Source organism: Pelodiscus sinensis, chromosome 27, assembly GCF_049634645.1.
Source record: "Pelodiscus sinensis isolate JC-2024 chromosome 27, ASM4963464v1, whole genome shotgun sequence".
In the NCBI taxonomy this organism is placed as follows: domain Eukaryota; kingdom Metazoa; phylum Chordata; order Testudines; family Trionychidae; genus Pelodiscus; species Pelodiscus sinensis.
Window position 1 is genome coordinate 8,766,197 of NC_134737.1, and position 22,311 is coordinate 8,788,507.

Sequence of the window (22,311 nt, forward strand, 5' to 3'; positions counted from 1 at the left end):
CCACCGGGCTCTGGCGGCAATTTAAAGGGCCCAGGGCTCTGGTGGCTGCTGCAAGAGCAGCTATGAGCTATAGACCCTTTGGAATTGCCAGGCCCCGGGGCGGCTACCTCCTTTGACCCCCCCCCCCCCAAAGTCGGCAGCCCTGCTGAGAAGAGTCTCTCCAGGAAGCTCTGCCCTGAAGACATGTCAGACCAAGACCAAAAAGTCCCGGTGACCGTACCACACAAATCCCATCAGCCCAATTGGCCAGCTCGGCAAGGAAGCCAGGGCTGTGTAAGGCCAAGATGCCTTCTCTGCCAGAGTTTCAGCAGCCTACTGTCAGCAATGCACCCTCCAAGCCTGTACCACAGCAATCCCCCTGCTCTGTTTTTGGGTTTCGGTTTGTGTTCACCTGGCTCCTTTGGGACTTGGCCCCGTTCATTCTAGAAGGCTTCGAAAACGGTTCCTCCAAGGCAGTGTTTCCCAAATGGCGTTCCGTGGAACCGTGAGGTTCTGCGAAGTGAAAATAAGGGTTCCGTGATAAAATTCCATTACAATAACATTTTGATTTAAAAAGTAATAATATTTAAGCATTTGTGAATTTTATTGAAAACAATTTATTTGTTTGCCACGATAAGTGTCCCTGTGTAATGTCGGCTTAGCCAGAGAGTGGAGACGATGATGTGGTGCGATCACCTGTTATATTCCACCGTAAATCTCCGTACTCACTCTCAGGGAGTGTGGATCATGTGGGTGACTGAATACGAATATACTAGCACCGCCTCGGACAAAGTCGAAGCTTCAGCTGTCAAACCAGTTGCTGTTAGGGGTTCTGCAAAATTCTTTTGAGTTTAAAAGGGTTCCGTGGCCAAATACAATTGGGAAATACTGCTCCAAGGGCAGGCTAAAAAAACTGGGCATGTTGAGGAAAACAAGATTGAGGGGGAGTAACCCGAGCCAACCTTTTCAATAGGCTAAGTGGTGTTACAAAGAAGATAGGGGTCAACAGGCCTACTGATGGGGGGAGAGCAAAGGGGCGAGTGCCACAGGGCCTGGAGATGCAGTGGCCTGAGCTCCGGACCCTTTAAATTGCCACCAGAGGTCACACAGCATGACGTGCTGCAGAGCCCTGGACAGTGTGGGGGGCCCTAGCCATTCTGCCTGAGGCCCTGCCCTTCCATAAGCATGGAGCCACCTGCTTCTTGCCCAGGGGCCTGGTGGGTCTGTTGGCTCACTTTTTCTCCATGGCCACTGAAGGTAAGACAAGAAGTAATGGGCTTAAACTGCAGCAAGGAAAACTTCAATTAGTAGAAAAAGCTTTTTTAAGCCACATCCTTATTTGCTGTGCTGGAGATCGATCTTCTGGCATTTGATTTAGTGGGTCTAGCAAAGACCTGCTAAATTGAATACTGAGGGCACCCCTGGTTGGCGCTGGTACTCCTCGACTCAGAGGAGTAAGGGAAGCTGATGGGAGCGTTTGCTTTACCCCCAGCCTCTGCCCCATTCAGCAAGGCTCCCAAAGTCTCCTGGGGATTGTCTGGGCCTCACTGAGGCTGGGACCATGATGCTTCTGGGGCGGGGGAAGGTGTGGCTGAGTGCTGCCTGCTCTCCTGAACCACCTGCCATATGCCCTGCCATGCTTGGGGGAAGAGTGGGGCCATGTGTCGCCTGTCCTGCCGCATCGTGTTCCTCCTGGGGCCATGGAAGGCCAGGCCTGGGGCCAGGGCTAGAGCTGTCTGCTTGCCCCCCACCTCCCTCCCTGCTACTCCCACCAGGGCAAGGGGAGGCTGGGGCTGTGTGCTGCCCGCTGAGGGAGGCTGGCCTGTCCCTATAGTGAGGGATGGGGGGAATTGTGAGCTTGACTTCCACATACCCCTGGGCATAAGAACAGCCATACTGGGTCAGACCAAAGGTCCATCTAGCCCAGTATCCTGTCTGCCGACAGTGGCCAATGCCAGATGTGCCAGAGGGAGGGCACACCACTAGTAATCCTCATGTGAACCCTCTTCTGTCACCCATTTATAGACAAACAGAGGCTAGGGACACCATTCCTACCCATCCTGGCTAATAGCCATTGATGGACCTAACCTCCATGAATCTATCTAGCTCTTTTTTAAACCCTGTTCAAGTCCTAGGCTTCACCACATCCTCTGGCAAGGAGTTCCACAGGTTGACTGTGCTCCGTGTGAAGAAAAACTTCCTTTTGTTTGTTTTAATCCTGATGCCTGTTTATTTAATTTGGGAGCAAAGCTGGGGGCTTAGGTTCACCCACTGCCCAGGCCTGGAAGCTTTTAAGAACAGGCTGGACAATCGCCTGCGGGAACAATTGTACCCACACACTAGTTCATGGACTCTCTGACTGGGAGGTTGCAGTGAAGTCGAGGAAGCTGGCCTGAGTGTGCTGAGTGAGAGGCTGTGCATGAAGGAAGCACTGCCAACTCCTTCAATTGTATCATAATGATAGAAATACAGCATGCAAAATGCTTCGCCCTGGTGGAGGAATGCTGGAAAACGTGCTCTGAATGTGCCCTGAAGACACATGCTAGAAAGCAAATAAAAAAGAATCCCCACATTATGTTTTCAAAAAGCTCATGATTTTTAAGCCAGTCTCGTGATTGGGGGGTGAAGAGTGGGGGCTGACTCACCATTTCTGAATGATTAGCAGGTGTATCAGTATTGCATTTTAAGGGGCTTTTTTTTCTCTCTCGCCATCTAGCTACAGTTTCTACAAGCTTCCAGTGTAACTAGAGTCTCTCAGGCCTCTATTGGGATAGCCTTGTCTGAAACAATTGCTTGGTTCTCTCCATTTTAATCAGCACCACACTTATCTCTGTCTCTCCTCTCCAGGTACCTCCTATCTACTAAAGCAAATGGGAGGCTATAAGGCTTTCTGCCTGCTTGAATTCCTTTCCTGTTTGGCCTCAGAGGGGTCACTCTGTTAGTCTGTATCTACAAAAACCAACCAGAGAAGTCCTGTGGCACCATTTTAAGGTGCCAAAGGACGACTTGTTTTTTTCCTGTTGGGTTTCATCTTACATTTCTTTCATTCCCTCAGAGAAGTTAACAAAGGGAGCTTTAGACCTACCCCAGTGGTTCAGACTTGAAATTACTATAATGTGAGACGGGGGGAGGAGGGGAAGTTTTGGGTAAGCAATTTGTTCCTGATTTTTTTTTTTAAGATCTCAAACTGCCCTTCAATTTGGCGCACATCCCATGCGCAGGCGCACGCGCACACACACAACTGCAACACAAGATGGCAGGCACATATGATCATATGCACATTTGATACCCTTAAGACCTCGAATTGCGCACAGTTCAGGCAGGTAGATGACTACATTCTGCAACAGATCTCGCAGCTGAATGCACCATCTCAGGGAACCATCTTGTTTGAAACGTATGGATGGTTTTATATAATGGGGTGGAACAACAACTGTAAGTTACGCCAAGGGGGAAGGGTTGCCATGGCTCTGTTAGGAACTGAAAACAGTAGGGGAGTGATTAAGATGAATCTCTCACATTGTAAACTCCTCTAGAGAGGTCCTACCCCAAGGAAGCTTGGTTCAAACTGTCTATTTAGTTTCTGGGGAGCAGGAAGAGCAGGCTTTTGTTTTAAAAAAAGGTTGGTTTTAAACTAACTCAGGGTCTTCTTTCTGATCCAGCAAACAGACCAAAGGGGTTTGCCAGCCCTTCTGGAAGGATTGGAAAGACTTTGGTCTACTTAAGCTTGTACCATTCATTTAGGAACGTGGATTGTTTTTTAGAAGTTTCCTCTGTTGTGCTTTTACCTTAATGCAGGGGCTTGCTGTGCCGTAACTTGAAACTGCTGGCCGTACATCGTTCACAATGCTGGGAGAGAAAACGAAGCCCAGGTGCTAGACTTCAGGCAGACTGGCTGGGGGAAAGGAGGGTATAACATCGTAAGGGAGAGATTTCTGTAACTTTTGCTTCCCATCCCACTCCTACTCCCCGCCCCCGGTCAGGAGAGACAGACAGACAGACAGACTGACTGACTTGAGCTTCCCCACCATGGAGACATGACATCAGGGAGCCCAGAAGCTTAAGTGCATGCCCTTGAAGGACAACAGAGGAAGAATACAGGTGACATTACCATGAAATAGTTGCCTGTTGTTAAATGCTGACATATGTACTAATGCCTGCAACAATGTGTAAGAACATGGATGCAACATTTTAGGCTGCTTTTCTAAACTAGACTTTTGAAGGCCACCAAAGAGGATGCAGAATGGGCAGAATTAGTTTAGAGAGCCAGCATGAGATAGGCATCATTTATCCTTAAAATAGGGTTAAAATGGGATAGAAATGGTTCATAGATTTCTTCCAGGTTTCACCCAAAACAAACCAGTCCACTGGTCAGAGAACTAGCTATGTTAACACAGATCAAAGATAGCTCTGTTTAATCTAAAATGCACTGAAAAAACCCTTGCAGATAGATGGACAAGGGATAGTAAATCCAGACATATTAGGAAGGAAATTAGCTTCTCCCAACTTAACTTTTCTGGGCTTGCTTTGAATTCTGTTGACTCTAGGCTCAAGTTTATCAACCTTACTCCTCCAGTTAAAACTTGGAGTGAAGATGTGAGGATCTGACCTTCCCCAGTCAGATTGAGAATTCATTTGAATTCAGACATCACTACACATTCATTAGAGCATCGACCAGAAACACAGGATCCTCCATAAAAACAGCTGTTCTTTGCCCCATTTTATTTTTGTTTCTTGTCCAAGCTAAAATCTGGAAATGACAAAACAAATAAAAAAATTTTTTTTTGCCCAACATTCCACTCAATTTTTAAGAACCAGATTTGCTGGGCTGCTCTGGATGGATGAGAGACACCACGTGAGAAAGATTTATGCCAGAGTGACTAAGGGAACAATAACCAGAAAGCAAGGGATGATTCATTTAGCAGGAGCAGAGCCAAGGGTGCAATTAGTAGGAGAAACCTGTAGCACAGGTGTTTGTTCGGTTTTTTTTGAGCCGCAACACACAAAGTCAAATCATTTCACCGAGGAAGATGTGGCTTTTGCAAACGTGCATAGATCTCAACTGGACCTGGAGAGAAAAGTTTAGGAGCTGATTTTCCCATCTGTGTTCTAATTGTCCCATGAGCATGGGGGATTGACAGCTAAATATAACACGCCTCCAGGTCTCCTATATGAAGGCTCTCTTCTTAAAGCTATTGGAGATAAGCTACTTATCTCCTCTTTCAAGGCCTTCATGTTCGGCCCTTCTCTACATGGGCTCCCTCTCGTTCCGTACTGATAGTCTCCCGTGGCCCATTTGTTACATGTTCAAATGGGCACCTTTGTGCTTTCTCCCACATTGCCCTTCACTCTTGAGGGGCTCCCTATAGCGTCCACACAGTCTCCTTATCCTCCATCAAATCCAGGCCCACCTGGGGGGTGCTTCTGGGGGCCTCGGGGCTCCTGGCCTGTGCTACTGTGGACCTACTGCACCTTGCACAACAGGGCCCCCGGCTTGGGGAGGGGCTCTAGATGTTAGACCAAGGAGATGATGGTGGGAACCGCTGTACGTGGCAATGCTTTCTGAAGTCATGCAGAGATGCCAGCCTTGTAGCTCGAAGTTAAAGACACGCTAGCATCTTCCTGATTTTCATGAACTTGAGTTTGGGACGAGAGTGGATTGTGAGCATCTAAGGAATATGGTTCTTAATGCACCATAGCACCAGGTGGCATGACTGGAATATATTTACTCAGGTAGCAACTCTGGAATACTGAGGGGGGTAAATAAAATATACTGCCCACCTGGGTTAGAGATGCACTTGGAAACAGCCAGTCCAGCATGGAGATTTGTGGCTCTCTCTCTCGCTCACCTTCAAAATGTGGCCCTGTAATGCTGACAGCTTCCTCTCCTGCCTATCCGACGGCTGCTACCAGTGCATTTCCATCACAGCCCCTTGAAATCCATCTCCTCTCTGAAGCAGCAGCTTTGCTTAGCAAAAGCTCTGGAGGGCATTAGGGGAACCAAACAAAGTCTGGATATGAACTTCCCCAACAGGCCCACTGATGGGGGAGTGGGGAGGAAAGGGGGCAATTTCCCCAGAGATTCAAAGGGGCTTGGAGTCCTGGGCCCCTTTGAATTGCTGTGGGAGCACCGGAGCGCTGCTCCATGTGGGTCTGAGGGCAGGGAGAGGGGAATCACACTGGGGTCTGGGTGACGCGAAGGGCTGACTGCTCTCGACTTTCCAGGGGCACGCAGTCACCCCCTGCCTTGCCCCAGGGCCCGCAATGTCTGTCAGCCCCACTGCCCCCAAACTTCGGCTCAGAACGTTGCAGCCTGTTTCTAAAGCAAACTCCCAGGAATCTCTGTGCTTCCAGATACATCCAGTGCCCTAGACCCAGCATCCTCCGTTCCTTCCCAGAGTCCTCAGAGGAGACACTCTGCCCTGGGTCCTCCAAAACTGGAGTGAATAAGTGGGTGTCTCCGGAACAGGGGTGGGCTAACCATGTAAGTCGGGATATTTCATGTTTTCTTAAAGCCCCAGTTCCTGGAGTCCTGTGAGTTCACGGGGATCTGAGTTTTATTTAATTTTTTTTAATGGGGGTTTCTAGCCTTTGGGGTTGCAGGGACAAGCTGAGACATTTAATCCTGTCAGCTACGTCAAGACTGGCATGATTTTGCGCAAATGCTTTTAACGGAAAAGTTTTTCCATTAAAAGCATTTGCTCAAAAGAGCATCTAGATTGGCACGGATGCTTTTGCGCAAAAAGTGCTTTTGTGCCATAAGTGCTTTTGCGCAAAAGCATCCGTGGCCAGTCTAGACGCGATTTTGTGCAAGAAAGCCCCGATTGCCATTTTTTGCGCAAAACAATTCTTCCCTGTCTACACTGGCCCTCTTGTGCAAAAACATTTGCACAAGAGGGCTTTTTCCCGAGCGGGAGAGTCAGTGTATTTGCGCAAGAACACTACAATCTTATATTAGATCATCAGTGTTCTTGCGCAAATTCAAGCGGCCAGTGTAGACAGCTGGCAAGTTTTTGCGCAAAAGCAGGTGCTTTTGCGCAAAATCTTTCCAGTCTAGACACAGCCCTAACGTTTCCAAAAAAAGCAGAATAAAAGATTTTGCTGCAGAATAAAAGATTTTTTGGTGTCAGTTTCATGACTGTTTGGGGGGTGGAAACAGCTAGGATTGCCAGATAGTTTCAACAAAAATACCGGACACACTTGACATGACATCACACTCTACATTCCATCTTATTGAGAAAATACTGCACATTTCTATTTTCTCAATTTGTTTCCCGCACAGAAAGCTCCAATACTGGATTACCCGGTTCACAAGCGGACACCTGGAAATCCTAGAAGCAGCTCATGGGTGTCGAAGGCTGGAAGTTGGCGGTGCTGGTGCACTCCTTTGCTTCAGCCTGGCCCTCTTATGAACTTCACAGGAAAAAGAAAATGGTTTCCGACCCAAATATTCCTTCCTGCTTCCTTCTGTAAGGGGCGGCTCCCTCCACCCTACCGCGACTACAGCAGTGTCCTACTTCTGACAAACGCCTGCATCTGCTCTTGCTTAAAAACACTCTAATTCAAACCTGCTAGATCATTCCCAAAAGGAAAGGGGCGGGGGGTGGGAGAGAGGGGGAAGAGAGCCCATTTTTCTTAGGAGGGTTCATTACTTTTCTGGATGGAAAGTTTTGCTTCAGCTCGCCCTTGTGACTGGGAAAAGAGCCAGTTAATCACAACGGAACCAGGGCTTTTCTTTTTTCCAGGAGTTTTTAAGAAGGCATTTTCACAGCACGGGCTGGAGGGAGCGGCATGACACTGAGACTTGTGCAACCCTTTGGAGCCGATGGGGAAGGCCAAGCTTTGGGGACGGGGGGTTGCCTGCTGCTCTGAGGGTGCTGGGAAGAGGGCACAAGGGAGACCAGGAGAATACAGATACAACCTGTTGCAGGGGGGGCAGCGAGGAGCCGATGGACCAGCTCTCCTCCCTTAAGGCCATTTCCCTTTCAGAAGGCACTGTCTGAAAAACAGCCGTCGGGCCTGCCAACAGCAATTAGGGGCCCCGGCCAGAGCAGTCAGAGAGTCCCCCACAGCCTTATGTGGGGACAGTGCTGTGTCTCCACTGCTGGACTCACTCTTCCTGGGACGGCCAGGGCTTCCATATACCCAGCCGGTAGAGTTGCCAACTGTCTAATCGTGCAATCCCTGTCTAATTCCTCTGTCGCTCGGTCTCCCCGCACCCTCACTTTTACCAGGCTGGGGTGCAGGCTCTGGAGGGAGTTAGGGTGTGGGGGGGGGCGGCGTGTACCATGGGTGGGTCCCAAAAGCAACTGGCACGCCCCCTGGTAGTGGTTCCTAGGTAGGGTGCCCAGGGGGCCTCTGTGAGCCGCTGCCGGCAGGCACCGCCCCCACAATCGCCATTGGTCGTAGTTCCCACCCAATGGGAGCTACTCTGACAAGCTTGCCGTATATATAGGTGAGACAGACAAGGGTAGGCGAGAGGGATAGCTAGTCTTCTCGTTTTCAGATGGGGCGGCTAAGGCAAAGAGCAATTAAGTGATGTGCCTAAGGTCATGCAGGGAGTCTGTGTCACAGCTGCCAACGGAAGCTGTGTCTTCTGCGTGTTTCTTTAGCTCCTTAGCCACAAGCCCATCCATCCCTTGAAGATGCCAGAGTAGTTTTGTGAAGGGGACAGGCCCTGTTATTTTCCATCCCCACATGCTTTTACCCACCTTTTGCATTGAGCGGTGGTGGGTTGGCTCTAGGGAGGGGACTGCTGCATGACACATTTTGGAAAGGCACCAACAAATTTTGCACAGAAGAGGAATTTCAGGATTGCAACTTCTAATGCCTTTTTCCTGGGTAAGAGACTCAGCTTGGTACGCCCCCCTATCTCCCATGTCAGATAATGCCCGGAAGGGGGAGATCCTATTGCCTTTGCTGCTGTCCTCAGCCAGGGATTTGTAGCCACTCTCCTCTTCACGGCCACAGTTTCTTCCCCCCCGCCCCACTCCCCCAGCATGCTGTGCCTGTGTTCGCGTGTCAGCCGGCTTCCTTCTGCACAAGCAGATGCTACTGCCCCAGGTTCCAACTCGCGCCGTGTCGGAACTGCCGGGGCCGGGGAGCGTTGCAGGCACCGGCTGTTTCACCAGGCCCCTTGGGGGCCGGTTGGGAATGGTGACATCTCTGCTTCAAAGAGGAGAAGATAGGATGGGCTCAGAGTCGGCCGCTCCTCCCGCCTTGTTGGAAAACACCCCCGTGTCTACCACGCACCACTTTGGCCTTGTCACCCATCCAGCGCTCCCTCTTCCTCGGTGACGAGAACAAACAACGGGCACAACAAAGCTTAGAAATAAAGGGGCCCAGTGTCTTCAGGTTTAGCTACGGGGAATGCACAACAACTACAGTGGCTAACCAACTTGCTCATCTTGCCGACCACCAGGGCTACACCGAGCTTTGCAGTGACACGGCACAGATCACTCCTCTACCACATGAACAGACGGAGGATCTCCTTTAGTTGTCAGCAGTGTAGGGACTCAGACATACAGTTGAGCAGGTCTGATTCCATACAGTAAAGAGCGATGGGAGAGACACACACACACACAGAGCACACACAGAGCTTGATGCAGTCTATTCAGCCAGTTGTTCCATCCGCATCACCCCGTAACCAATTGCTCAGGCACAGCTGGAGACCTGGTGCCACTGCCCCTCCTCACTTCAGTGGGAATTAAGGGCACTCAAACACTTTTTCAGGAGATGAACTAGCAAGGTTGCACTCTTAAATGGGGTGAGCCGATCCCTGGAAAGTAAAGACAAAATCAGTGACAGCACATGAGTGCTGGACAGTGGGTCACCTTATAGCAGAACTCTGGGAAAATTCCTGTTTTTCTATTCCCCCTACTTCCTCCCCCAGTTCCTCCCAGCCACGTTCCTGTCATGCTCAATGTTTGGGACGGGGGAGGGTGGAGGTTTGCCACTGTGGGGCAGCCCATTAAGCCCTCAAATCCCTTGGAGACTTGCTCTTCAGATTGAGCCCATAGGGCTGATGGGCTGGACCCCTGGGTGGCCGGGTTTCCCCTGGGAGAGCTGACAGGTGTCATTGAGCCTTTTTCATACGGTCCCAGGTCAGTGGCAGGCTGTCCTTGGGAGACCGGGAGGAGCTTGCCCGATGGGGTCTGTGCACATCTCTCCTCCACTTCACCTTCTCCCCATTGTTGACAGCCAAAGCTGTCCCTCTGGGCACAGCCAGGATGGATTAGGCAGAGGAGTTAGGATGGAAAAGGAGAGCAGTGTAGGTTAGGCTGCCAAAGCTTAGTGCACTCAATGTACAGACACACGGCCAGAGGTCCCTCTGGTCCTACGCCCCTTCCTTAATGCCTTGTGCAGATACACAATTTCGTAGCCGCAGCTGCATCTGGCTTTGCAAAAATGACCCGCGGGTATTTACATAGTTGCAGGGTTCTAAGTACAAAACTTGCATCCGCAGCCACAAAACTATCCGCATCCACCGTGGACGTAAAGTGGATTATCTGCAGATTTGCAGGACTCCACCCATCCTCTCTCCACCTGCCAGCAGAGCAGTGTGATGCATTTCCCATCCCTGTTGCCCTGGGGTGATGCTAACATTGCCCCCTACTCCAGCCTGCTCCAGATAAAGAGAGGAAATAAGACTTAGCATATTTATTGTGGGCAAAATAAGCAACAGGCAAAACTTCAAGTGTGTCTAGGGCTGAGCTGGGCGCAGTCCCAGGGATCAAACAGCATGTGTGCCACTCCCTCAGCCTGCTCGGACAGTGCCCCTGGTAGTGCCCAGGTGATGGCTGTAACCAGTGCCTGAATTCTCCCTGGCAATTGTCAGTTGTCCCTCTCCTCCCCTGCTTGCCGTTGACACGGCATCTGAGCTGCAGCAGTTGGCCAGGTTCTTGCTGCTGAAGTGATGCATCCCATTCCCTGCTGGAAGGAAGAATAGCTCCAGAGAGGCAGGGTGTCTACACAGCATCTAAGCGGCTGGCTTGGAGCTGACTCCGGTTTGCTGGGCTTAGGCTCCGGCCCCCTCCTGTGCTCACTCAGTATTGCTGAAGGCAACTGGGTGTTGTCTGGTGCAGAGAGAGGAGACTTACGTGCTGCAGTGTCCTGAGCCAGCAGCATGTCCCAGGCAGTGGAGGAAAGGGAGATGAAAGAAGATCAATATTCCCTCTTATTTTTCCTGCCCATGTGCAGAATAAATTTTCTTCTGTGCACCAAGACATGTACAGATGTGCACCACCAGTAGAAAGACAGGCTGGGGGTGCTCTGATAATCAGCTGGGAGGCACCTGAATCTCTCCTGGGTGCCCGCCCAAGCGCTCAGCTTAGAAGGAACACTTAGCTTAGAAGGCTCTGCACAAGGAGGAAAGCCGCCTCTTGGGGCTGCAAAGACCTCACTGATATAGTGGGGCCAGCAGCAGTTCTGTCCCCTGCTGGGCAGAACAGAATGGCAGAGCAGGTGTGCAGGGTAAGCCGAGCTGGGGAGTTCTGCACAGCGGGGGTGACGAGGGGGGAAAGCAGAGCTTGGGCTCCACCGGCTCCTTGTTCACCTGCGCCTGGGAAAGCACAGCATCAACCATTGCCTCAATATGGGCTGCTGCCGCTTACTTCCATTACTGCCCTGTCCACGTTTCCTTCCTCCTTTTTCCTAAAACCCTTTGCACCTCTACACCAGATCTTATTCACCCTCCCAAGCAGTGTTTCCTGTAAGCTGAGTGCTGGGGCGGCCACTCAGGAGAGAGTCAATACTGCCCAGGTGATTAGCAGAGTGCCCACAGCCAGCGTCATGTGTTTCTACTGGTGGTGCACATCCTCACACGCCTTGGTGCACTGAACAAAATTCATTCCGCACATGGATGGAAAACCTTATTGGGAACACGGCTCCTTAGCGGCTCTCCCCCAGGGCGGGAGGTCAGTCATGTTTCCTTTTATTTCGCATACTGGCAAACTGATGCACGCAGTTTCCAAAGCCAGGAAGAGAGAATCTAGTCTGGAGGTTCGATCCAAAAGCGAGCCGCAGAAGTTACACGAGGCAGAAGCACACATGGCTTAAACCGCATTGTGCTCTTTGTTCAATGAACCGTCTCGCTGTCCTTAATGTGATGAATCTGTACCCGCTGTCCTCTCCTTCCCCCTCCAGATACCACAGGGGAGGAGGTGCCCATGCCAGGCAGCCTGAGTGGTGTTGGCAGAACTCCCTGCAAACTGTTTGTTACCCGCTGAGATGGTAACAGCATGGCTAGGGGGAGGTGGCATAATTGGCTGCCAGGTCCCATCCCTTGAGCTGGGGACAGGAAGCGGCTGAGCATCTGTGCTCATACTGGGCACAAAGGAAGAGGAAACTGGGGACTGACAGATTTGAGGGGAGCAAAGCTTTGGACCTTCCAGGCTGGAAAACGATCTCTGCTCATTGTTGTAAATCCCTGGGCCCTTCTCCAGGGGTTTAGATCTTCTGTCCTGGGCTGACTCGGTGAGAACAGGCAGCTGCTCAATCAACCCTGAGACCTCCTGGCCTCTTTGCCCTCTAAGCTGGCATTCCCTGCTGGGAAAGATAATGGCTATTGGGGGGGGCAGGGGGTCACTGCACTAGGTTAGAGTGAGCTTCGGCTCTGAGGTCTCGATCAGTGTTTCCTGGAAGCTCTGGAGAAATTCAGATGCTGCTCAGCTGATTAGCAGCGTTTCCCACAGCCAGGTTTTTGTGTTTCTACTGGTGGTGCACCTGCCTCGGTGCACATAAGAACATAAGAACGGCCGTACTGGGTCAGACCAAAGGTTCATCTAGCCCAGTAGCCTGTCTGCTGACAGTAAACGCCGGGTGGACCGAAGACAATGATCAAGCGATTTGTCTCATGCCATCAATCTCCAGCCTCTGACAAACAGAGGCCAGGGACACCATTTCTATCCCCTGGCTAATAGCCTTTTATGGACCTAACCTCCATGAAATTATCTAGCTTCTCTTTAAACTCTGTTATAGTCCTAGCCTTCACAGCCTCCTCTGGCAAGGAGTTCCACAGGTTGACTATGCACTGTGTGAAGAAGAACTTTCACTAGTTAGTTTTAAACCTGCTACCCATTAATTTCATTTGGTGCCCTCTAGTCCTTATATTATGGGAATTAAAGAATAACTTTTCTTTATTCACCCTCTCCACACCACTCATGATTTTATAGACCTCTATCATATCCCCCCTCAGCGGGTCTGGAGCTTGGATCCCAGCTCCCTCCATCGCTTGCTGGCTGATTTTGGCCAAGCCACTCAACCTGCTCCGTGACTTGGTTTCCCTATTTGTAAAATGCGGGTGGTGATGTAATGAGTGGCCCATTAATGTCCGTCCAGAGCTTTGAACACAGGACAGCCTGTATAAATGGGCAGAGTATTTATCAACATCTCTGTGTGAGCCTTGACCCCTGAAACACAGTGGAAAAATATTTGGTTTTCGTTGCAAAATGCCCGGTGTGGTGCTGTGCAAATACAAAGTCCCTGCTTGTGCTCGGTTGCCGGTCAGCTGCAAGACTCCTAGGGTACGTCTACACGGCAGCATTATTTCGGAATAACGCTGGACATCCTGTCCCTAGGGATGGGTGCAGGACTCGGGACACCCCCTCCTCCCACCTGAGGCCATGCCCCTGCTCCGCCCCTCCTGGCCCATTCCACCCCTTTCTCCAAGTCCCCTCCCCCACGTGACATGAGTCAAGGGATTACTTGGGGGTCTGGCACCAGCAGCAGGGAGTTGTCCCCCTTCGCAGTCATTGGTGGCAGCTGGAAGTGGAACGACTCTGCCCCAGCCCTCTCTGTTCCCCCCAATTCCCAGCTGCATCGCCCTTGGCTTCCCGCAGCTGTGGTGCAGTGGAGCGACCTGGCTGTGTGGAACAGGCTGGGACTGGGTCGTTCCGCTCCCTGCGGTTCCTGCCGATGCTGGTGAGCGTGGGGGCAGGCCCATCCTGGCTGCCAGCCCGTGCCCCTGCCAATAATCCCCCCAAAATATGAGGCTCAGGGCAGCTGCCCCGAAACATCCAAAGGGCAGGGTGGCTCTGACTAGGAGATGCAGTACATTTAACAAGAACCTTTTTAGGACTATTTTACCCAAATATCTTAGCTCCTAAGCCAGGATCCTCTGCTTTACATTCTCACAAAGGCTTGCAGATCCTTCTGTGTATGAGCTGAGAGGGGCAAATCGTGTTTGCTTTGTGACACTGGCTGGATTCTTCTTCCCTGGGCTGTTAGCTCATAGTTCTAAGAGGGCCGGCTCGAGCCATTCCTGTGCCCTGTGCAGCGGGTGCGCGACGCATGCTCGGCTCCGCCCCCGGGCGCACGGCGCATGCGCAGTTCCGCCCCCTGGTGCACTGCACATCTTACAGCTGCAATCGGGCGTGCAGCACCTGATGGCAGCTCTAAGGGGCGCCGTGTGGCCGGGCGAGCAGCGCCCCTTACAGATGCCATCAGGCGCCCCCCACAGGTTGGCGCCTGGCTAGCCCCCCCTTAATCCGGCCCTGGTTCTAAGATGCTCTGGCATGGGGCAATGCGAGAGAAGGGTGAGTCAAAGAAAATATCATATTACTCCGTCTCAGAAAAGATACCTTGGAATCGGAGAGGGTTCAGGAAAGCGCAACAAAAATGACTAGGGGTGCATCTACACGGCACCCTTAGCTCGAGATAAGATATGCAACGTGCGCTCTGCAAAACACCCTACGCAAATTGTGTCTCTTATTTGATTCTATTTTGAAACAGGGCCATTTCAAAATTTCAAAACACAGCACCACATTTTGAAATAACACACTATTTCGAGACATCCCTCACCCCTCGTGGAATGAGGTTTACAGGGATGCCAGAATAGCGGGTCTGCTATATTTCGCAATAGCGGATGCATTCAAAAGACATGGGGTAGCTATTTTGGGGTACCTCTGGTACCCCAAAATAGCCTTGCAATATAGATGTACCCTAAGGGTATGGAATGGCTTCTATCTGCAGAAAGTTTAATAAGACTGGGACTTTTCAGATTGCAAAAGAGATGACTAAGGGGGAATATGATTGAGGTCTGTAAAATCATGATGGGTGTGGAGAAAGTAGATAAGGAAGTGTGAGTCTCATGACACATGAACTAGGGAGGGCACCGAATGAAAGTAACAGGCACCAGGTTTAAACCAAACAAAAGGAAGTACTTCTCCAGACAAGGCAGAACTCTTTGCCGGAGGATGTTGTGAAGGCCAAGACTATAAGAAGGTTCAGTCATTTTTGTTGCCCTTTTCTGAACCCTTTCCAATTCCAAGGTATCTTAGCCAGGATGGGCAGGGATAGTGTCCCTAGCCTCTGTCAGAAGCTGGGAATGGACAATAGGGATGGATCACTTGATGATTCCCTGTTTTGTTCACTCCCTTAGGGGCACCTGGCATTGGCCGCTGTCAGGATACGGGGCTAGATGGATCTTTGGCCTGACCTTGTATGGCCATTGTTATGTTAAGCTAATTTTTGCAGAGCCCAAGTGGTTCTCATTCCTTACCTCCCTTATCCAGGATATATTTTACCTGGAGACACAGAAGATGCTTGTGATGGGTAGAATCACAGAAGTCCCCTTGGGTGTGCTGATCATGCCACTGATGGCCACCTTCCGGCTCTCTGGGGTTCCTCACCACTCTGTCCTCTCTGGTCAAATCCTCTGGTCTCAACCAGAGGTCTCAGCTATAAGAGCTCAGCATCCAGGAAATCAATCCCCAAAGGTGACCAAAACCCCAAACAAATCCATCTTGCTCTGTAAAAGTTATGCATAGTGAAAGCCCATAAGGTCCACCTGCTTTATCAATGAAAGAGAGAGATGCACAGTGGTTCTTCCTCCCAACCAGGTAACAATTATTTACACCGGGCTTGATATTAAAATGTTTTTATGATGTCTACAAGTAGGACTTAATTGGTTGCAAGTGAAAACAGTCAGATTGAAGGAAGTGACTACATTAACATGAACAAAAAACGTTTAGCTAGTTCTAATCTTGTTACATGTAATTTTTTACCCTAAACAGCTGTTCTTATCTCAGGTAAAAAGCGTCAAAGCAGAATTGATCTTTACTTTGGCCCAGCTTTTCAGAGTTCTTCGTTGTCAAGTATCCTTTGAGGATGGGCCATGCAATTTCAAAGGCCAGCTGAAGACAAAGTACTGATGTTTTCCTGTTGCTTAAATAGACTTTCCCCCAGGGTGGGAACCCTTTCTTCAGCACCCCCTCTTCCCATCCCCATGGAAAAATACCAGGTTCAAGATGGATTCCAATGCCAGGTGGCATGGTCACGTGTCTTTTTAGGATCTACCACAATTTGGGCTTAGAGGACAAACAAGACTATTCACATGTTGCTGACTTGAGCACTTAGCCATTCAGTTCCTGGGGCATCAATAATGGCCCTTATTAGCACATTTAGAATTATAAACAGATCCACACTTCATATTTCTGATGTCAAACACAAGAACGATGCATGCACAGAAAGAGGATCCGCACATTCGTCTGCTTGTAACTTTAAAATTATTATGCTCTATGAATGGCTTTGTATAAAGCTTTGGTGAATCATGTATATCCATAAGACAATTTTCATAAAGCATGGGAGGGGGCCATAACAATGCTCTCCTAGATTTGATTCCCAATGTGGGTGCATGCAAACAGTTTCCCTTTGCACCTCTAAGTTTTTTGTTGGCTTTTGGGGTTGTGACACCTCCCCCCCAGCCCTCCCAATCTGAAACAAAACTCACTTGTGCCCTATCAGTTTTCACCTGGTTTTATGTTGACAGCATGAACTGGGACCCAGTTCAGTGGTAAACAGGGTGCAGGTCTGCATACATAAGTAACTTAACATTCAACAAACCTGGGTTAATACCTGCGTTTGCGTCAATATCTAGGTGGGTTGCTGACTTTATTGCAAACTATTTGCATTGCTCTGAAGTTCAGGGCCCTGATCCAAAGTCCAGTGAAGGCAACAGATGTCTTTCCATTGTGTCCAGTGGGCTTGGGATCAGTCTTTTGAGTGGCATGGTATTTCTCTTCTAACCTCCCATGTCCTTCTAGCTCGTAAACCAACCTTCACTGCACCTCATATGCAGACACTAGCTGCTGAATCTCCTACCTGTGTCAATGTTGTTTCCATCCCCTTACTTGGCGGCTTGTTATTGTAGGGTTGCTCTCCCAAATGCGGGGCTGCTGGCTTTGATTTTATTTATTCTTTCTAAGAGCAAAGCCTCAGTTGAAAACCTCTGGAATAAGAAATAGTGTTGGTCCACAATGAATGGCCAAAGGCCCATCTGTATTGTTTTGAATAATTCAGGGCCACTAAAGCATCGGATGTAAGAACAACGTGAGACTTGCAAGTGGATTGAAATAAAGAAAAAAAGTGGGTCGGGCGTTGGCCTGTTACTTGTGCTGACACCATCTCTGTGCGTGAAGTCGTGCTGTTAGTGTAGCTAAAGGGACTCTGGCAAAGTTGGTAGGTCCAAAACTGAATGTACTCCCCCCCCCCCCAGCTTCAAAATCCAAATACTAGTAGTGTGTGAAAAGGAGTGGGAGGGCTGGGTTTGGAAGAAGGACGAGTCCCAGCACAGATGTGTGAAAGTTTTGACTTAAAAAAAGAAAACCACGCCAGTGGCCTACCATTTAACAGCCCTGCCAGTCGCTGTGCGTATGAGATGGGGGGGAGAGGGGGGGGGGAGTGGGAAATAAAGTTAAGTTTCCAGCTTAGAAGTGGCTACTATAAAGAGGAAAGGTTCTTTCTTTAAGAAAGTTGTGTGCCATGGTGGAGTTATGCGGCATGGCAAATCATGTTTCTCCATGGCAGCCTCCATGCTGTTGCAGAGCATTTGTGTGGGTTTTTTGGTGGTTGTGCCTTTCCACCTCCTTAGGAGCTATTTTAAAGCTGTTACTCATGGCTCACTAATTGTGAGAAAAATCACATTCCATTTTGTTCCACCCCGAGGAAGAAAAGGCAACGGAAAACTTTGTTTGGAGATCATCACATGAAAACCATTATATATATGTGGGTATGTATAAAGAGCTAGTCATTTTTATTAAATAAACCAACATGATAGTCTCTCACATTAAGATAGCACTTGTTCTTCGGAACATATAAACATAAATGACTCAGGCATTTGATCACCTACCTGTGTATTTCTTTGCACAAGGCACAGTGAACCTGTGGAACTCCTTGCCAGAGAATGTTGTGAAAGTCAAGACTATAAAGGGGTTGATGGAAGAGAGGTCCATCAATGGCTGTTAGCTGGGATGGTGTCCCTTTTCTCTGTTTGCCAGAGGCTGGAAATGAGCGACGGGGAGGGATCACTTGATGATTCCCAGTTCTGTTCACTCTCTCTGAGGCATCTGGCATTGTCCACTGCTGAAAGACTGCTGGGCTAGATGGATCTTTGGCCTGACCCAGTATGGCCATTCTTATGTTATGTACCTTTGGCAAGTAGTTTTCTCTGGCATAGAATCTGGCAGCAGAATACTTTAATATTGTATTCTGGCAGCCAAACTGAAAACTGGACCAAGACCACGTGGGAAAGTGATAAAAGATCTTTAAGGACCGTGAGCGATCAGGGCCTCAGTGTGCAGAATAAAAAGTATTATGTGCACCGAGGCCTGTGCGGATGTGCACCACGAGTAGAAACACACATTGCCAGCTGTGAGTGCTGTGGATGCTCTGCTAATCAGCTGGGCAGCATTTGAATGTCTCCTGGATGGTTGCTCACGCACTCAGCTTACAGGGAACACTGGTTTTAAGTCTTATCCAAGAGACACAACATCTCCAGCAGAGCCTTGGTCCCACCACTGCGGCTTTGGTCCATGCTGAATCAGAGAAGACCATACCTCTGGTTGAAATGACTGCCATTTCCTAAGGAACCTAAGGGCTTTTTTGAAGCCTATTAGGTCATGTCTATGGTGCAATAAAACTCCCCTTGGCTGGTCAATGTCGGTGGTCCCATGCAGGTGCCAGCCTCAGCCCAAATGGCTATACTGTGATTTTTATAGCCCCCCTCCACCCCACCCCCCCCCAGCTGGGTTTGCTGCAAGTGTTCAATTGCAGTGTTGATGGATCTTCAGTGAGATGGCCCTGGCCCCTCTCCCCATGGGCGGGCTAGGCTGCAGAAAACCTTGCCCTCTGCCAGCAGCAAGGTCCAGCAGTGCAGGGAGAAGATCGGAGACAGGGGAAGTGACTGACTTCTCATTCTGTTCCAGGGATGCTGGAATAATTTGTCCAGCTGGGAGGGCAGAGCCGGAGAGCCACGGAACCAAACTGTAAATCCTGTACCTTATTGAAACCACTTCAAGCCAGTGGGAGTGGCAGGGCTCCCTTTTCCAGCACCTCTGTTCTGTTCTCCATAATCTCATAGTCGGAAAAAACTGCACATACCTAGGCTCTGTTATATTCAACAAGAGACAGCACTGGCATGATTCACTGCCTGTAATTTACCCCTGCTGCCCCAGTGGCCCATGAAATCAATAAGCACCCTACGTAAGTTACAGCCAGGAATTGTTTTCCCTTGCCCATCCACCCCACCACACTGTGTCATGCAACGCCGAGGAGCCAACATTTTATCACCGGGGCCATTAAAACTCAGGGCAAACTTATTAATTTTGGTGCGTGTGCAGCATTTACAGCAAAGTCTGTTAAATAAACAGAATAAATCTAGTGTTGCCGTATTTTAGTCTATTGCGTTTCCTGGCTAAGCGAGAGAATGTGACTCCTGGTTGCAATAATGCCCTGGAAGAAAATTGTGTGGGCGTCAAAGCTTTCCAGTGCTAAAGCTGTTAACGAGAGAGGCTGTCCCAGGGGTTAGGGTTCTAGCCTGGAACGTGGGTTGGATTCGCTGCTTTACCACATGCCTAGTGCCTCGCTGATACTGCACTACGGGGGCTAGCTAATTACTTTAGCTAGATACAGGGCTTGTCCATTGATTCATTTTTTTTATCTGTACATCTTAAGCATTTCATTGGAGGCTAGACACCAACTTTGGCGCAATCAGCATGATAATCAAAGTTTCCATTAATCTGCCCAGCCAGTGTTAGGGCATGTCTTCAATACACCGAAGATCGCCGCTGCCATGATCGATCGTCTGGAGTTTGATATAGCGAGTCTAGTTAAGACTCGCTAAATCAAGCTCAGAGGGCATCCTCACCAGCATCCAGTATTCATCCTTTTGGGATGGAGTTGCTATGTGGCTGGAGTTGCGTACCTGAACCTGACCTCCTAGGGCTAGTATAGATCTGGCCTTACACAGCTCTGCACTGTAGAGGGAATTACCAGACCTTTACCTTACTCTGTCTAAACCAGTATAATGCCCCTGCCAATGTGCAGTACCAAATGCCTCAGAGGAAAGTATTAGAACTCCCCAGGGGCAGAGGTGGAATCATGAGGTTGTGGAGGCCAAGAATTTAGCACAATTCATAGAGGACTTGGATGTTTGGATGGATAACAAGAATAAAAGCCCCGGAATGCATGGCTAGAGCTAGGTGAGAAACACTGCCCCTTTCTGTGAGATTTTCAGAGATTTTGAAGATTTAACCCAACCCAAATCCGAGTAAAAACCCTTGCAAGCTGGAAATTGGGGAGGGGGGGAGGGACGGAGAACAAATTCAGATCAGGTCAATCAAAATGTTTTGATAATTTATAAAACAACTTGTTTCCATTTTGATTTTTTTTACTGGAAATTGACTTAAATTTCAAAACAGAAGGCCATATAAAAACATTTGGAAAATTTTCACTTTAAAAATGTCAAAATGGGATTTTTTGAGTATTTTAAACTTTTTCTCATAACTTTTCTTTTGAAATGTCAAATTATCAAAAGTGGCTCTTTCTGGGAACAGCTTTCGTTTTGAAAAACGGGCATTTTCTAATGAAAAATCTTGTAAAAGAAAAATTCCAAACTAGCTGTGCTAGTAATTGTGTTAAGCATTCATGAATGAGCTGTTAGATCCCTTCTAAACCTTTAATATTTACTATTAGAAGATTTACCTAGCATTGCTCGGGTCCTTAACTCAAATAAGCTTTGTTTAAATCATTGCTCTGAGATGGGGCTGGTGATGAGGGGTTCAGGATGGAGGCTTCCCCGGGGAGACAGAACTACCCCAGCCTTCGCTCACCACAGCAGCTTAGGCCAGGTGAGAAGCACCTGTCAATGACCACTGCATCTGCTGGGGAAGGAGTGCATGTCCGGTAGATGGGGGACAGACAGACACACAGACAGACTCTCTGAAATATATAGTAGACTGCCTCCTGCTGGCCCAATGGGGTTATAGCTGTCCTGGTCACCATCTCTGGCCCCTTGCTACCCCCTTCTGGTCATTCTACAGTATAACTCCCTCCTACCAGATCCCACCCTTTCCATTTTATGAGAAACAATCAAATTCCAGGCACATCCCATTATTTTGGCACAAGCAAACACCAACTTTGGTGGTCCTAGCTCTTACCATTTAGGAGGAGTTCTTGAGCAAACAGACTCGCGTATGGACAGATAGATGCACATTTTTAAAATATATAATAAAGCTTATAAACACTGGATATTCTTGTTATCCATCCAAACATCCAAGTCCTCTATGAATTGTGCTAAATTCTTGGCCTCCACAACCTCATGTGGCAATGAGTTCCACAGATGATGCATCCATTGTATGAAAATATATTTCCTTTGATCAGCGTTGGATTGGCTACTTTGCATGTCCCCTTGTTTTTGCATTATGAAATGTACAGAATAATTATAAGTGACAGACTCTCCTATAGTCCATTCCAATCACTGTAGCCATACAATGAGTACTTGCTTTGTGCAGAACCTGCCAGGGTTGACTCTCAGCAGTTCATAATCCCAGCACTCTGGACTTGCTACGTCAGTAAAAAAAAAAAAAGTTACTTGAACCCTGGCACTTCATCCATTACAAATTAAGACCTGCATATGGTGCTCTGGAGTTTTGTAAGACAATAAATCTGTTAAAACCTAACCACAGAACCATTTTATTCCACGAGGAAGGAGTCAGACCAGCATACCTGGGTGAGCCTGAACCATCAGCCAGTTACATAACACACTAGACCAGTGAGATTTTCATCTGAAGGAGGAAAACGTGGTGGGGGAAAGAGGGGTGGGTGGGAAAGGAATGAGCAGTTTATGCCTATAGGAAATCCCATCAGCTAGGTCCTAAAAGACTATTCAGTTCTGTGGCTGGGCCATTTCCCCCCTTTTATTTAAGGAAAAGTCCTATATTTTTTCACCTGAAATGCATGTAGTGTCATTTAATAGATCTATCCTCCGTTGCACATGGCCAGAACTCTCCAATCTGCAGCCATGAAATCTGATCAAAACAAAGCGAATAGCTGGAGAGT

General features: G+C 48.9%; 1 long non-coding RNA gene across 1 annotated transcript; it reads right to left on the reverse strand.

Moving 5' to 3' along the window:
- Positions 1-222: 222 nt before the first annotated feature.
- On the reverse strand, positions 223-7,471 carry LOC142820872 (uncharacterized). Its single transcript, XR_012897819.1, has 3 exons — positions 7,280-7,471; positions 3,765-3,871; positions 223-492 (listed from the first exon to the last, which is right to left on the reverse strand). It is a non-coding gene; the product is annotated as an uncharacterized LOC142820872 (long non-coding RNA).
- Positions 7,472-22,311: the final 14,840 nt, after the last annotated feature.